General features: G+C 37.5%; 1 long non-coding RNA gene across 2 annotated transcripts in view; it reads right to left on the bottom strand.

The window, feature by feature from the left end:
* Positions 1 to 12,526, bottom strand: part of LOC141490161 (uncharacterized) — a 119,221-nt gene extending 106,695 nt beyond the window's left edge. The window contains exons 1-3 of one of the 2 annotated variants that reach the window (XR_012469073.1): positions 12,332 to 12,526; positions 10,634 to 10,749; positions 10,027 to 10,119 (exon numbers count right to left, since the gene is read on the bottom strand). This is a non-coding gene — a long non-coding RNA (uncharacterized LOC141490161). Of the gene's footprint in view, positions 1 to 10,026; positions 10,120 to 10,633; positions 10,750 to 12,331 lie in introns of those variants that run through there. The other variant, XR_012469074.1, reaches the window with a different exon arrangement.
* Positions 12,527 to 18,242: the final 5,716 nt, after the last annotated feature.

The following is an 18,242-nucleotide window of genomic DNA, read 5'->3' as shown; positions in this document are numbered from 1 at the left end:
TTAGTGGCATTTATCCCATCTTTGCCCTAGGTTTATGTGATTCCTGATCAACCTAATACTATGACTCTCAGACCTTGAATAATTGTCATCAGTAAAACAAAACTTTGGAATGAGATTCACAGAACAAAAAATTACATTCAAATTCACATTAAATGAAAATTTACAATATATTCAATAATAATATATTTAATATATTTATTTATATTGTGTATTATATTATTTAATAATATATTTAATAATAATGTTTTACCATAATGTAATATATATATAACATTTTAGATAATATTTTACATTTATTTTATTGTGTGTATGTATATGGTTCTATATGATATACCTGAGGGTGGATGTGGGCAGGGAAGGAAGGTCATGATTTGTGAACCTTCCCTAACCCTAGCCAAAAACCTGGGGATATTGACCCTAGAAAGATATACTCAGAATTCTGCATCGGGTCACCTTAAAAAGTTCATCTATTAAATAATCTGTGTCAACTCAGTTTTCTCTCTCTTTCCTCCCCCTTTCTGTCATTCTGTCTGTTTCAGTAAGTCCCTCTAGTCTGCTTCTTGACGTATTCCTTAAATCCTCATTATCTTGGACTAACATTGTTGAGTAAAGTCTTCCTCACTGCCAACATCCTTGAAAATGTTATAGTTAATGATTGGCATTCTGAGTTATTTGAATAAGGGAGGATACAGTCAAATAAATCTCACCACTCCTCTGGTCAGACCAGGTAAGTCCTAGAGTTCATGCAAGGAGAGAGACTTGCCAGCATGGATGGATGAGTGCCCCTCACTTTGAAGCTATAGTCTCTAAAGGAGTCTTTGGATCAAGGGAAGAAGCTTTTAAAGCTTTAATGGGGTCAGACACTCTCAGAGGCATAAATGACTTCTTCCTGCTAGTCTTGGGTTAACAAACAAGATTAGACACACATGATTGAGAGTGGGGTGCCCTGATAGGACTTTAAGTCATAGGTTAAATTTCAGCTGAGTCTTCTGAACACTTAGCTCATGAGCTCTGGTTACTTCTCTAGTTTTTCATGAGGTAATAGCAGTTTGAACTTTCTACCTTAGAGTCTTTCTCTGCCAAAGGTTTAAGAAGTGGCAGATTATAGAAGGATCTCTGGCTTTTCTAAGGGCAGAGATGGAAAAAAGGTTTCTCTTCTAGTCGCCGACTAGGTAAGAATATTCTTCACTCCCTCTGTCTCTGATTCTCTTCCTTTCCATCTCTTTGTATCTCTGTCACTTTCCTTTTCCAACTCTCAGAGACTGTCTCTCTTTCCTCTCTCCACCTCCATCTCTGATCCTCACCCTGTCTTTGTCTGTCTGTCTGTCTCTCTCTCTCTGTCTCAATAATCTCTATCTCTGTCTCTCTCTTTGCCTCTCTCTCTCTCTCTCTCTCTCTCTCTCTCTCCCTCCCTTCTGCCTCCCACCACCACCACCTCCCCCCCCCCCCCCCCCCCCCCCCCCGCCTTCAAGGAGTTGTTTAGTCCAAGTGGCTTTGTGACCAGGAAGACCTCCCTCATCGGTCCCATGATTGACTAATTACATATCTTCTATGTTTAGGAGTATTGTTAAGGTTTCTACTTTCATTATATAGGAGTCATTTTAATAGCTTCTCGTGCTCATTAGTAAGTTAATAGTTCCCCTAATAGCTCATGTACTTAGTAGTTCAACTTATACAGGATTTGTGTATTCATTACTGATGTGATAATTTCCCCTATAGTCTTGTTCCTATTCAGTCTCTCTCTTTCTCATGTATTTATTTGTGGGGTTCAGCCTTCTAGATGCTTTCTATTCAATAGCTAAAAGATCTCAGGCCAACAGATTGGCAGTAAAGAATATTCTTTCAGGTGAAAATCTCCAATACTTCTTTTGGAACTTGTATCTCTACCCCACCCAAGGACCTATCAATCCTTTTTACCTCCTTCTAAGCATTTTCTCATATATTTTTTGAAGCCCTATTTCTTTCTAAACTAAATACCTTGTATTTTTTTTACATTTCTAACCTTTCTCCATACCCCTACCAATAATTAAAACTGTATGATGCATTGTTCATATATTCCTGGTTATGCAATCTTGATGGTCAAACCTTTGTGTACTCTCCTCAACTCTAGAAGTGACATAGAGGGGTTGGCATATTTCTTGCCCCCACAACCACTTCTACACCACAGTTCCATAACAATCTCTCAGCTCATTCATTGAAGCTTTTATCATTGGAGAATACCCTTCTCTCTCCATCTTTGTCTCTGACATCTACCAATTTGCAGGATCCTTCTCCTCTTTATCCAATTATTTTAATTCTTGGCTCAGCCTTCCTTTTTATTTTTCTATTCCTCTTCTACCATCATTTTTGGCAACATTGCCACATTTATCAATGACTATTCAAATACATTGAGCTCACAGCTTCCTAGCCACTTCAATTCAATCTCCTATCTCTCCTTTGCAATCAGGGGTGCCAATTCTATTACCTCAAAATGTCTTTTAGCCTTTCCCCATCTTCACACTCCTAACGTCACCTTTGCTAGAGCAGGTCCTCTGTGTCTCTTACCTGAACTAATTTGCAACTCACCCTCTGTTCTCTCCCCAATGAATTCAACCTAGCCAATCATCTATCTAGCTTATCAAATTAGTCCCCTTCTCAAAACCTCCAATGTTTCTCCACTACCCATTCAAAGACTAGTCTTGGTAAGTTAACATTCAAGGCTTTCTTGAATACTCCATGCTTTCTTTCCAATTCCATTTCCCATTATTCTCCATTACATATTCTATAATCCAGTCAAATAAGCTACTCACCAACTTCCAAACATCACCAGAATATTCCCTCTTTGCTGATGCCTGTAATATCCTTTCTCCATATCTCTGTCTTCAAGATTGAAGAAACTGGGGATTTGAGATGATCGTCTTAGTGGATTTCTGCCTGTTGAAGTCACAGAACCCAGTGCCTTTCTTCAGAGATTACTTTTGTTTATATGGCTTGTATCTTGTATGTAAATAATTATTTGCATACTTTCTCCCCCATTAGAATGTGAGTTCTTTGAAGGCTAGAATTATAAGTCTTTTTTGTATTACAATGAACAGCATCAAGCAATTATTTAATCAGTAAAGATGTATTAAGTTCCTACTGTACACTCGATTCTATGTTAAGCAATGGGATACAAAAAGAGACAAAGAGAAAGAGATTAATAAATGCTTTGATTGAGTGACAGATGACACAAGTTTTCTCATCATGGGAAGGGACTCAGTCTGGCAAACAAGTCTTCCAAGAATCACAATTTTTAGTACTTTTACTAAATTTGTAATGATTGTAATGATGTCATCTTTCTCTGATAAAAAGAGGGTGTCAGTGCTTGGCCTACCTAGCTTGTCTATCCCTACCTATTAGCTTAAGGCGACCACATTCTTGTTTAGTGGATTCCTTTGGCATATTTTCTGAGGATTTTCCTCTCTTAAAAATATGTCATCTAGAGATCTTTCCCTTTTTCTCCCTCTCAGTTCAGTGCATATATCTTTGGCCAGGCACACAATATTAAATTATCTAGAACGTTCACATTTAAAGTGATAGATAAATGGTCTCTTTAGCCTATAAAAGGCTTCATTTGCCAAAAGAGCATACTTTTAATCAGTCCTTCCATAAAAAAAAATTAGTTAACATCCCCAAGCTGAACCATAAGATAAAAACCTTAAGATTAAAATAAGAGGGCATATATGTTTTATATATATATATATATGTGTGTGTGTGTGTGTGTGTGTCTATATATATATATATATCTATATCCCACATATACATGTATGTATAGATATAGTTATTTCTTCATTAAATCATAGTTATATAATACCAACCACCCAGCTGCACTTATTTCTCCCCCTGGGAGATTTAAAGGCCCTCAGTAGATGTCAGTGGTAGATTAGCCACTTATTATTAATAATTTATAGACAAAAGACACCTAAGCAATCAATTGATCAATAATGAAACATTTATTAAGTACCAATTTCTTTTTTAACTAAAATTGTGCTATATGATAAGAATATAAAAAAATGAAACAAATCTTACCCTCAATAAACTTCTATTTCATTGGGGAAATCATTTCCATAAAGGACATGAAATTAAATACAAGATAATTAAAGAGGTTATTAACAGCTGAGAGTGGGGGTAGGTGGAGTCTCCAAAAAGATTTCATTAAAAAAAAGATAGTTCTTAAGCTGAATTTTGGAAAAAACTAGGAATTCTATGAGGTAAACAAATGGAAGGAGGACAGATGTCTCTAGCATGGAAACAGACATGATCAACTGCTCCAACTCTTCATTTTGCTTTCTTTCATTTGTTTCCTTTTTTCTTTTTGTTCCAACTCCTAACTTTAGAAATAGGAAAACTGAGACCTCAAGAGGTAAAATATTATTGGGAAGGACATGTAACTAATTGGTATCAGAGCTCAGACTAAAGTCTGGTTTTCCTGGCTCTTCTAAAGGACAAAAACCAGAGCACACCAATATTGTCATCATTTACTTCACCCAAATCCCATATGATTGTTTTCTTAAATCTTATTTTCCTAAATAATTCTATAAGGACAGAGGAGAGAGAATATTTACATTTTAGCAAATGATAACCCTGAAAGTATAAAATCATGCTCCATGACTCCTGATGACAAATCAATTGAAATGAGTTAAAAATTCTAGGAGCTACACTCACATGAAAAAAATCACAGAATTATAAATTTTCAGAATTATAAGGGGCTTTAGAATCTATCTAGTCCAACCCATATACATGAATTTCTTCTATTTTTTATCTTTATCTTAACTTACTCTTTTTTATCTTTTTATCTTTTCTTATTGTTTTATCTTTCCCTAAAGACTATGGGTTGTTGCTCTTGTTTGAGTTTTTCCCTAAAGACTATGGGGAGCTCACTGCTTTCCCAGGGCAGCTGATTATATTTTGGAATAGCTCTAATTGCTAGAAAGTTTTCCTTACATGTGGTTCTGGTTTCTTTGAATGAAGATTGGGGGATGGGGAACAAGAAGAGCAAAAGAAGAGAAACTGGAAGGTGAAAGAAATCATTTGGATGAGATTGGACTTGTGAAAACAGCAAGAGAAAAGAAGGAAAATGTATAGAACATCATCAAAGTTCATATCCTACCTTCAGTTTCTGTGAGGAAATCTTAAGTGCTAAAGGAGAAGGACTAAGAGTAGGTTAAAGGAAAAAGAATGGAAAGAGAATGTCTCATGGAAAATGGAAATTACAAGGCAAGGTGAATAAGAAAAAATAAATTGAGGGGCAGGGGGAAACAAGGATTGGAAAAAGCCAGAGCCACAGCTCAGCATAGCTGGTCTGAACACCTGGGTCCAAGTGATAAGAAGATGTTGACCTTCAGGAAAGGAATTTGAATGTGGCTGTCCAACTAATAAGAGGCACTGGTTTACAAGTGTCTTAATAAAGTCCTTAGAGTTTAGATGTAAATATTTGCAAGTAGTTATTTAAAAAATAAATCTGAAAATAGCAACTAGTATGAATAACTTATAGATAGTTGTAATTACTGATACTGAGTTTAGAATAATACGTTTGCAATTCTTTTCTATGTTCTAGGTATAGGATGGTCTGAATCCTGAAGCTAAGGGATTCAAGGAGCATTCCAACACACTCTAGGATCTGAGGGGAAGATAAGGATTTGTAACCCCTTCAGGAGACTGGAAATCAGAAGAATGTCATTCAGAAGAAGAAAAGGAAAAGAACAATTGCATACTTGGGCTTAAAAAAAAGCATTGAGGGGCTTGCTAAGAAGTTATCTTCTTGTTCTCCAAGGAATGATATAATTGAGCCACAGAAGAGTTAATTCAGTAAGAGCCTGAAGAAGCAACAAGCTAATAGTTGGTGATTCCCTATTCAAGAGAGGTCTTGTTGACAAGGCAGCTCTTGTCAATCTGATGGAGAAGTCTATCATCTTTCATCAACATGACTGCAAAATATAACAAGGATTGTCCTAAAACTTATCAAAATGAATGGCTTACTACTTTGCATGATTCCCATGGGCATAAATGGAACTGTTAAGAAGCAACTTTAAAAGTACTGCCAGATATTACAGTGTTTTAGTCAAAAAAAATGGAACCCAGAATGGGGGGGGTGGAGCCAAGATGGCAGCAGGAAGACAGGAATTCCTGGAAACTCATTCCCCCAAAAAACTCCAAAAACTGTCAAATGACTATCCAAAGTCTAGAGGGGCAGAACCCACAGAAAGACTGAGTGATACAATTTCCCAGTCCAAGACAACTTAGAAGATCTTCGGGAAGGTCTGTTGCACCCAGACTGGGGGTGGGAAAAAGCCACAGTTGTAATGCAGCACAGCTGGGCTGGACACCTGGGTCCATGGCAGAGGGTGCTGTTGAATCATTGGGTACAGCCACAAGAGGTGTTTAGAGAAATCTGCTGCACCAGAATGAATGCAGAGAGGAGCTCCAGCCTCAGAGCAGCCCTGCAGTGAAAACCTGCAGTGGGAGTTGGCAGAGCCACCCAGCATGCCCACAGACAGTAAGAGGGTAAGGGAAGACTGAAGAAATCTCTCAGCTCACCCTGGGGCAGGACTCAGCTGTTTGCCCATACTCAGATCCAGGTTGCAGTTTGGGCTTCCATACTTACCATAGTCAAGCAGGGACCATCCTCACAGCTCCAGGGCAGAAGGGAAAGACTGAAGTCTCTCATAAGACCTTGGAGGAATTAAGATCTTTGTGTATTGTCCCCCCAAAAAATACCCCCAAAGCCTTGGAAGTACAGTAAATGAGTAATGGCCTGAGCAAACAAGAGAAAAAGAAGAATTGGACCATAGAAAATTACCTTGGTCACATGGAGGACCAAAATACATAGCAGATAATGACAAGATCAAAGCTTCTGTAGCCAAAACCTCCAAGAGAAACAGAAAATGGGCTCAGGCTATGGATGAGCTCAAAAAAGACTTTGTAAAGCAATTAAGGGAGGTAGAGGAAAAATTGGGAGGAGAAATGAGAGCAATGCAGATAAATCATGAAAACCAAGTCAGCAACTTAGTGAAAGAAATACAAAAAATACTGAAGAAAATAATATGTTAAAAACCAGTTTATGCCAAATAGAAAAATCAACACAAAAGTCAAATGAGGAGAAGAATGCCCTAAAAACCAGAATTGGCCAGCTGGAAAAGGAGATAAAAAAGCTTCCTCAAGAAAATAACTTCTTCAAATGCAGAATGGAACTAAGGGAAGCAAATGACTTTGCGAGAACCCAGGAAGAAATAAAATTGTACTAAAAAATATTAGAAGAAAATGTGAACTATCTCACTGGAAAAACAACTAACCTTGAAAACAGATCCAGAAGAGATAATTTAAAAATTATTGGGCTACCTAAAAGTTATGACCAGGAAAAGAGCCTAGACTTCATTTTTCAAGAAATAATATAGCAAAATTGAACTGAGATCCCAGAAGCAGAAGGCAAAATAGAAATTGAGAGAATTCACCAAACACCTCCCAAAAGAGATCCCAAAAGAAAAACTTTCCAGGAAAATTATGGCCAAACTCCAGAACTCCCAAGTCAAAGAGAAAATACTAAAAGCTTCCAGAGACAAGCAATTCAACTACCATAGCTCTATAGTCAGGATTACACAGGATTTGGCAGTATCTACTTTAAGCACTCTTAGAGCTTCGAATATGATATTCTGGTAGGCAAAAGATGTATAACCAAGAATCAACTACCCAGCAAAACTGAACATCCTCTTTCAGGAGAAAAGATGGACTTTCAATGAAACAGGATATTTTCAAACTTTCCTATTGAAGCAACCAGAGATCAACAGAAAGTTTGATCTCCAAGTACAGGACTCAGGTGAACCATAGAGAGAGTGAACAAGAAGGACTAACTATGAAGACCTTAATGATGTTAAACTGTTTGTGTTCCTGCATGGGAAGAAGATATTGATAACTCTTATGAACTTTCTCATTTATAAGAGCTGTTAGAAGGAGCATATACAGACAGGGCACAGGAAGGAGCAGAATATGATGGTATAATGTAGCAAAAAGATAGAGTCAATGGTGATAAAATAAAGTACTGGGAGAAAGGGAAAGCAGAGGAAGAAGGGGCTAAGATATTTCACATAGGAGTCAAGAGGAAGCTTTTACAATGGAGTGGAATGAGGGAAGGAGAGGGGGAATGAGTGAGCCTTCATTCTCATCATAAATGGCTCAGAGAGGAAATAACAAATACACTTAATAGAGTATAGAATTCTATCTTACCCTAGAGAAAAATGAAATGAAAGGGATGGGATAAGGGGAATGGGGGTGGGGGGGGAGTAGGTGATAGAAGAGAGGAAAGATCATGGGAGAGGGTACTCAGATACAACACACTTCTGAGCAGGGACAGGGTAAAAGGAAAGAGATAATAGAAAAAACGAGAGTGGAAAGGAATGGAATTCAGGGAAATACAGCCAGTAATAGCAACAATGGGAAAAATATTAAAGCAAATTCTTTGGTGGACTTATTATAAAGAAGGCAACTCATCCCAGAGACAGAGTCATTGGAATCTGAACATAGACTGAAGTACATTATTTTCTCTCTCACTATTATTGAGGTTTCTCATCCTTTTTGTGAGGGAAGGGGGAGAGTTATGATTACTCTCACAACAAGATTAATGTAATAATATAAAATAAAACTTTTAAAAAGATTAAAAAAATTTTAAAAATGAAATAGTGGCAAAAAAATAAAACAGAACCCATAGGGGCATGGATTATGTTTTCCTCTCTGTTGTCTATATAAGACAATGGACATAGAAGAAAATAAGTGATTTGGGGAATGAACAGTTGGCTAAGAATGGGATCTCTGGTAATGAAACTTGGAATTCTGGATCATAGCTTAAAATATAGGGATAGTTGGGGCGGCTAGGTGGCGCAGTTGTAAAGCACCAGCCCTGGAGTCAGGAGCACCCGGGTTCAAATCCGGTCTCAGACACTTAATAATGACCTAGCTGTGTGGCCTTGGACAAGCCACTTAACCCCATTTGCCTTGGGAAAAAACCTTAAAAAATATAGGGATAGTGGATTCCTGGACACAGATAGAGTATGTCCTAAAGACTGGTAAGAATGTATTTGCCTGGTGACTCGCAAATTTAATCAAAAGGACTATTAATTTTAAAAATGGAGAAGGGAAGGATATATAGAAGATATCTACCAAGTTATATACTATTGAGTATAGATACAGTGAAGGAAAGAAAGATAGCTTGAGACAACTAGATTACAGGAGATAAAACCATGACAAGAATCAGAAGTAAAACTCATGGCTTCAAATGTCTATTTACAAATTAAAGTTTGAGCAAAAGTAAGGTGACTATAGTGATCTCAGTAGAAATTTGCAAATCTACCCTCACAAGTATCTCTCTTATTTGGTCATATGAAACCCATTTTTGTAATATGTTTCTGGATGGAGGGGGGGTTGAAAGTCAAGATGCTATGATATAGACCCTCAAGGAGTCTTGAGTTAACTTGAGTTAACAATCTACTCTCAGGTGGATTGATCTGAAACCTAGGTTTGGTTCTTTAGAGCTAAAGCATGTTTTTATTTTTTATTTTTTTAATTTTAAATTAAAGATTTCATTTATTTTGAGTTTTACAGTTTTCTCCCCTAATCTTACTTCCCTACAACCCCTCACAGAAGGCAATTTGTCAGTCTTTATATTGTTTCCATGGTATACGTTGATCAAAATTGAGTGTGATGAGAGAGAAATCATATCCTTAAGGAAGAAACACAGAGTAAAAGAGATAGCAAGATCAGACAAAAAGATATCAGGAATTTTTTGTAAATTAAAGTTAATAGTCCTTGGTCTTTGTTCAAACTCCACAGTTCTTTCTCTGGATACAGATACTATTCTCCATCACAGAGAGCCCCAAGTTGTCCCTGATTGTTGCACTGATGGAATGAGTGAGTCCATCAAGGTAAGGCATTTTTTAAAGACATATTCAACCTAGTAGGCTCAGGAATTTCTCAGACTGGTCAGAATTTCCATGCAAACTAATTTTATTTGGTCATTAAGCACACTTTGAGAGGAGGAAGATAGGCACCTTCACTTGTGACTCTGTTGAGTAGGAGATAGTTGCCCCAAATCCTCAGGTTCCAAGTCATTTGCTGGACCAGAAATTGCATAAGTTTGGCTCAGTAAAAATGAAAAGAGAGTGGTAAAGACTGTAAGGGGTCAATATTTCCTGATCCATAGGGAACAACAAAAGCAATAAGGGGGTCAATGAGGCCCTATCCTGCTGGAAACAACACCAAGCAGGCAGTCATCATAACACAAAACCCAGAAAACAGAAGCAAAACTGCCAAATTCCGAGCAATAATTGACTCCAAAAGAATAAGCAGTATTGTTGGCACCTAGTTTGGCAACCAATTGATCTGGAATGCCCACAGTGACCCTTAGTCTATTGCCACTCTTCTGAAAAGACTCCCTTTACTTTGCTGCAAGAAAGAAAATGTGGGAACTGTTATGCCATGAAGTTGGCACTAGACACCAAGAATCATCAAGGGTTGGGGGGGGGCGGGTTATTGTGACTAGGATACTATTTCATTCAGCATATTTTGTTTTAATTCCCCCAAAGACCTGGAACCAACTGAAGAAAGGCCCTTTGGAGCCAAGACTCACCTCCATAATCATTTTGGTGTCCCCTTGAGTCTATCATGGATCCATGGATACTTTTGCCTGGGGTCACTGAAAATTCCTTTATAAAAGGACAAAGTAGCAGGGTTTTGTTTCTGTATCTGTGGAGGCACAAAACAGTTGACTAAGACAGCTGTCATTTCTCTGAATCCTCAGCCTCTAGATATCTATTGCACCAGGTGAGAAAACCTGCTCCCAAGACAATGGAGACTATGAGAAAATGGGTAAGTCAGTGTTGTGTATCATGAAGGTATGCTAATGTGAAGAAATCCAGGAACCGAAGAAGGGAATGCATGGTTGAGATCATTTGGGCAAAGATCAGTGCCAGGAGAGGAGTAGAGAAATAGAAACCATTCAGTCTTTGGAGTATATTACAGACCATCTGGAAAGAAAGAGGAATTTGGGAAAAAGTCATGTCTGAGACAGTCATGACTTAATGATGGGAAATTATACTGACATTTTCTGGAGCTCTCTCTCTCTCTCTCTCTCTCTCTCTCTCTCTCTCTCTGTCTCTCTGTCTGTCTCTCTCTGTCTCTCTGTCTCTCTGTCTCTCTCTCTCTCTCTCTCTCTCTCTCTCTTGCACGTAGACAACATACATTCATACACAGATTCACACAAAATCAGAACAGCTAATAACTTCTTTACTAATCAAACTTTAATGATATTGTCATCTTTCAAAAGATGAAGAAACCAAGTAGTGGAAATCCATAATGAACTCAATTCTCACTAACAAGGAAGAAGTGATTTCTGAGACAGGGATTATGTCAATATTTCAGGAGATTGGGGTGGGGGGAATCACCACACTCCTAGGGTTACTGATGGAGGAAAGGTTAGCCATAGTCACACATGCACTCACCCTACAAGAAAGTAGATTTCAAAGGGTTCAGAGTAAAGATATTTGAGTTTATGACCAATATGGAAACTCATTTTGTTTGCCTATATATCAAATTTTTCTTTGCTTTGCTTTTGGGGGGGGGGGAGTAGAAGTGAAAGAAAATAAATTTGTATTTGTTGAGAAAAATTATATAGTATAAGTTATCCAAGGACCTATAGAACTCTTAAGGATGAAATTCTAAAGAAATAAAGAAAAACAAATAAGTTGAGAAATAAAAATGGAAGTTATCTGAAGAGACAAAAGTATACATAGGGGAAATCTACCAACAATTTGATTTTTTAAAAATGTACAAACAAATCTAAAACATAATTTACAATTATGCTTAGAAAATAACTAAAATGTTCAATGGCTAAACAGTGAAACATAAATATAATCATATATTACTGTTCTGTAAGAATTATGAATATAGAGACACATAAGTAGGTATATGAACTGATAGGGGAAAGTAATCAGAACCAGTAAAATAATACACATAATAGAAATCACATTATAGTGGCCACTACAGAGTAAATGGAAAGAACAGCAACAAAGCAATCAAAATTTAACTGCAGAATTAAAAGGGACAAGCTTGGGCCAAAACTGAGAGAGATGAGAAGGAAATGCATCTCTCCTACTTTTTTGGAGAGATGGAAGACTACGAATGTCAAATATGGCTTATGATATTATAGTACAGTGAAGGACCTTGAATCTGTAAGTATGAGTATAGTTTGAAGGAAGAGAAGTTATGGACGATGATGATGATGACAACAACAACAGGGGAGACATGACAGCTGTTTAAGTAGGAATACCATATTGAGCTTGCTCTTCATGACCCCAAAGACAGGATTAGAAGTAAGCCATGTCTATTGCAAAGAAGCAAATTGAAGCCGTTTTCTAATGATAAGAGTTGCCCAAATACAGAAGTGGATGTTTTTTCTTAAGAGGTGGTTGGTGCTTCTTCCTTGGAAATCTTCAATCATCTGCCAGGAATGCTACAGAGAGGTTTCCTATCAGGTATGTACTGAACTAAATAGCTACTAAGGTTTTTGTATGATAAGGACATAGGACCTGGCTTTGTGATCTCATAGACATGTGCAACTCCCTGGATGAGGATGAAGAAGCTCCCTCTATTAAAGCAAGTCAACACCTTCTCCGCAATTTACTCCCTTGGGGAACAGCCCAGATCAGTGAAAGGTTAATGACTTGTCTAGGCTCTCACAATCAACATGAATCAGAAGTGAGACTTGAATTTGGGTCTTCTAGCTCCAACACCAACTCTTTATGTTCCACGCCACATTTGTATATATCAACCATAAATTTATTTCTGTAGTTTTAACATTCATTCTTCCTAGTTCTGCCTTTGGAACCAAACCCAATAAACCCAATCCTTCCTCCATGCAAAAACCCCTCATGTAGATGGTTTCCAATTCTACCCTCTGGTATTTCTTTCTCTAGGCTAGACATCCCATTTGCTTTTCTCCAGGCTAGACATCCCATTGGCTTTAGCCAATCCTCACGTGGCAAGATCACCATTCTGCTTGCTCTCTTCTAGATTCTCTCCATTTTATCAATGTCCCTCCTAAAATATGGCATCCAGAACTAAGCAAGTGGAGTCTGGCTCAGAGAGAGTACAATGATATAGAGTAACACTGCCTATTTAACTCTGTTGATGTAACCTAAAGTCACATTTGCTTAGGTCACATGATATACGACTGACAAAAATTGAATTATAATCCACAAAAATTGCTAGATCCTTTTTGCCAAGAATTGCTATCTAGCCATACCTTTCCCAATTCGTCTTTGTGAAAGGACATTATATGTGAACCCACAAATTCCATTTTACTTGATTTCACCTACATTTAACCTAGTTGAGACAGTTTGGATCTTAGAGTCATGCGATGTGTTAATATTATCCATTTTGTTTGGTGTCATCTACAAATCTATCCTTCCAACAATGCCACTTTATCCAAAAAAATTTGAAATAGCACAGATGCCTCAGGCACTCCATGAGCGACCTCCTTCCAAATTGATATCAAACCATTAAGAACTACTAAATGTGATTAGCCACCAATTTACTGTAAGATGCCAGAATGAAACATAAATTGAATTCTAGATCTATCTTGATGCCCTTTAGAAAGGTATGAAATTTGGTCATCATCTCTAAGTACCTTAAAATTTACTTTAGAAAGCAGATATCAATATGAAATGACCATCAGTCTGACTGAACTGACGAGGCTTCATTTAAGTAAATAGGCTTAAGAAGGAGGGACAGATAAATTCATTCATAAGACAAACTATCACAGCAGGTCATTGAGGGGAAGTTTTAAGAAGTGTTTTGAGGTAAATCTATGATCTACAAAAGCAAATTATTCTTGAACTTTACTGTCAGAGAAAGAGTATATGTAGAACTGAGTTGACCCAGGTGAGATTTTATATGCTTATTTGGTGAGGAATTGGAGGGGGGGAGGAATATTGCAAAATTAATATATTCATCCATTTCCAACTGATTTTCACCAGTTCAAATCGGTTTGGACCAGCTTGAAAAGTTTTGGATTAGTGCCAATCAATTCCACTTGTTGGGTTTTTTTTTTTATTTCCAAATAAGGAAAAGTTCCTACCCTACTTGGGTCCTTCTAATCTTCCTTTGATATTTGTATTAACCTCGAGGTGAAATTCCTGGTCTCAAGACTATCTGAATATCATTCAGCTGATAAAGCTGACAAAGTGATTTTCTTAAAGTTCATATCTTCTGCATTCCCCTATTCAAGAAATTCCAGAGGCTCTCTATTAGTTCTAGAATTAAACCTCAATTCCTCTATGATGGTTGAAGCTTATACCTCTCCAGCATTATTAAACTCTACTCCCTTTTCCATAGTCCATGATTAACCCAACTGCCTTTCTTGATGTTCTTTCTACACTCTTTAACCTCTGTGCATTTTCACTCTTTATCTATCTCCCTTTCTTGGAATTCCCTTCCCTCCTCACCTCTATTCCTTGATTTCCTTCCTGATTCAGTTGAAACGCCAACATTTTTTTTGCAAGGAAATTGCATGTCTGGGGCCACATTTGAACTCAGGTCTTCCTGCCAGGGATGATACTCTATACATTGTATCACCAAGTTGCCCCCACCAACTACATTTTAATACCTTTAAAGGAAATACTTGGCCAGCTGGCAGAAGGGATGGGATATTGGATAGTGTCCAAAACCCACTCGCCTCTTATTTTTCTGTGATCCAATCAACTGGGATCGAGAGAAATCAATAAAGCTTGTATTTCTGGTTGACAGATCTTTGTAATCTCCTTTATACACATATATGCACTCATTCCAAAAGATTGCAAGCTACCTGAGGAAGAATGACTCTTTTTTTTTATCTTTACACTCTTAGTACTTAGCACATAGAAACTGATATAGTGGAGGTTTAATAAATGATTGCCACTGATTGATTGATTTGAGCTATTCAATGGACCGCTCAATAAACAGTTTATTGTTAATAGAGGATTCTAAGAAAAAACTGGATGTGTGCTCCTTCAAGCAGGAAACTGCATAACCTGGATACAAACATTAGTCTTCAGACTTCAAATATATCCCTGTTCTCATTGCTCCTCACTACTTGTACTCATTGCTTCTAGTTCTCTCCTCTGGTAGAGGAAGAAAATGTCTGATCCTTCTGCTTCTCGATCATTTCCCTAGTATTTAAACACCCTTTTCTTTTAAAGACATGAAAGACACTTTTAAAAATTTGGAGGAGAATCTCAGAGCCAACCCTGCTTTTCTATGGGGCCAGGCTGCCAAGGAAGCAATTATTCTCTTCAAGATGTGTCATTGCAGGGAGCAAGTAAGCTCCAACCTGTAGCTGGAAATGATAACTGATCATAGACTGTGCTGCAGGAAGCGTAGGTGGGTAATTTGTGCAATGTATTTCTGGAGATGTTGGAAACACATAATAAAAGTTAAGTTGGTTGAGAATATGATGGAATTTGGATGATCACACACATTATTGCTGTGAACCCTAGCAAGTATCCTGGCAGAGATCTCCTTCCTCAAGGGAAATGATGTGCCAGTTTGCCTGGCATCAACAGAGTAAAGGTATTAAGACTGAACTGCCAATTATGTGAATCATGGAATGCCACAATCAACCAAGGATTTAATTTGTGGGTCACCCATAGGATAGATTATAGGCATGAGCAGGCTGCAACATATTTCCAACTAGATAACCAGTGTAAAGGATATCATTAGAGAAATGTGTGGTCAGAAAACAAGTCAGGTTGCTCATTGAAAATTTAAGAGATAAACAATAGACAGCCTCCAGGTACTAATTGTATACATGCAGTCAATCAACAAACAAACATTTAGCAAGCATCTACTTTATGATTCCATTTATTCCTATGCCTCAAGTATATATTGAATTATGCATGATATTCCCCCAACCTCCATTAAAATGTAAGCTCCTTAAGGAAAGCACAATTTTGATTTTTCTTTGTATCTTGTATTTTACTGAAGCATCATAAACCCCTTATCTATGTTTGCTCATTGATGGATTGATATCAGCTATGTTCCGAAAATAAATAAAGTAGATATTACTTTCATGGAACTCACATTCTATTGGGGAAGACAACATGTGTACACATAATTTTCTACAAAATGTTATCAGTCCAATTTTACAGTCCTGAAGCTTAGAAGGGTTTTAGGACTGAGCTGTGCCCACACAACTAAGAAATGTCAGAATCAGCCTTATAAGCCCTGATCTGTGTTGCCTGGATAACCCTTCTGGTTTCTTTAAATGAGATTTAACCATGAACAGCACAGCTCTAAGCACCTGCCAATAGTTTCCCACATAGAAAACACCTGTGTCTGAATGTCTGCTTGGCAACAACACACCCACTACAATGTTGAGTGGTTGTATCCCCAAGACTATATGCGTTAGTCCATACATCGGATATCTCATAGGCATCTTAAACTCAATATGTCCAACCAAACTTGCAACCTTTTTCCCCCAAACCTTCTCTTCTTCCTGGTTCACCTAACTCACCCTCTTTCCAATTACCTAGGCTCACTAGTGTCACTCTCTCTAACAACCCCACCCTATCCAATTTTTGGCTAAATCCTGACCATTCCTCAAATAAGACTACCCATCTCCCAACATTGGTATTTCCATTAACCATTCCCCATGTCTCTTTATCTCCTGGCTTCCTTCAAGACTCAGCTAAAATCCTACCTTCTGTAAAAAGTGCTTTCCATTCCCCCTTAATGAAGTCCATTTTATCCCACATAGAGCTTTGTTGGTACAAATATGCCACAGCTTTTATCTGATTGCAAACTCCCTGAGGGAAGGAATTGTTTATACCTTTTCTTTTTGTATCCTCAGTCCTTACAGTGAGTCTGGCATGTGGTAGGGGCTTAATAAACATTTGTTAACATAGTTTACTCTTAATCCCATGCCTACTAGGTGCTAGGATAACTCTTTGAAAAGTAAAAAAACTGAATCAAAATAATTTCGAAAGAATTAATAGAATCCCAGGGGTCGGGGAGAGTGAGATGATGCCAAACAAATAACTAGCCTAATTTTGTTTTACCCACTTAGTGAACAGGCTCTTTCCAGCTTCTCTCTTTCCATCTCAATTCTTGCTGCCTTCTTCCTGAAATCATGAAATCCCAAAATTGTCAACTCAGAATGGAACCCAGAGGTGTTTTGCCCTACCTCTGATTCAAGTCTTGAATACTTATGGTATACGCATTTGACATCAATTACCAAAGAGCAATTCCTAAAGCATAGGTCTGATCAGGTTACTCCTGTGCTCAATGAACCTCAATGACTCCTAGGTGTCAAAGCTCACACCTGTACACACACAATCTGAGCTTTACTAACCTTTTCATCTACTCTTCCTACATTCTATGGTCTAATCAGACTGATCTCTCTCTCTCTCTCTCTCTCTCTCTCTCTCTCTCTCTCTCTCTCTCAACAGTGTCAGAGGATCTTTATAAAGAGAGGGTACATCTGGTAGGTGACCCAACATCTACAAAACAAAAATAAAACAGCGAGCATTAAGATTAGAGAAAGTTAATGCAGCCTATATAGAAAAAAATAAAGGTCAATGATAGCACTAAAATTGAATTTTAGATTACCTTCCATCTTCCCTGATTCTAAGAATTTTAGAAGTCATTTTCATGAAAGATTTTTGTAAAACTTTTACTGATATCTTGTCTTTTTAGATCATCTTATTTGGAATATATTCCTCCCTATTCTTACTCTCAGATAACCATCCTTTATAACAGAGAATAAAAAAGTGAAGCAAGCAATTCAGTAAAACTAACAAATGCATCAACATAGAAAGATCATATGAGAAAGAAAAGAGATTGAAATAATAATTTTTTCCTCCATGCAGGGACATTTGTTATACAACTGCCATAGTCGCCAATAAAAGCAATAAAAGCAACTTCCATTATAACATACCTGTCCCCTCAAAAATGAAAACCATGGCTTCAGAGAATTTCCTAGAGAAAAAGAAGGCACTAAATGCTAAGAAGATAATAAAACTGAATTTTTTAGAGAAATGACTACCTCTAGGTCTTATATGGCACTGATGCTTAAGACTAGTTCATATAAGAATCAGTTCAATCTGGTTTGAGTTCTAGCTTCAGATAGTAATCAAGTTTGAGCTAGGTTTTTGTCAATCCTATTACCATTGAAATGTTATACAGTGGACTCTAGTTCCTTATTT

The sequence above is a fragment of the Macrotis lagotis genome, chromosome 5, assembly GCF_037893015.1.
Source record: "Macrotis lagotis isolate mMagLag1 chromosome 5, bilby.v1.9.chrom.fasta, whole genome shotgun sequence".
Taxonomy (NCBI): Eukaryota; Metazoa; Chordata; class Mammalia; order Peramelemorphia; family Peramelidae; genus Macrotis; species Macrotis lagotis.
The sequence above is the reverse complement of the archived record's forward strand: the minus strand, read 5'-3'. Positions and strand labels throughout refer to the sequence as shown.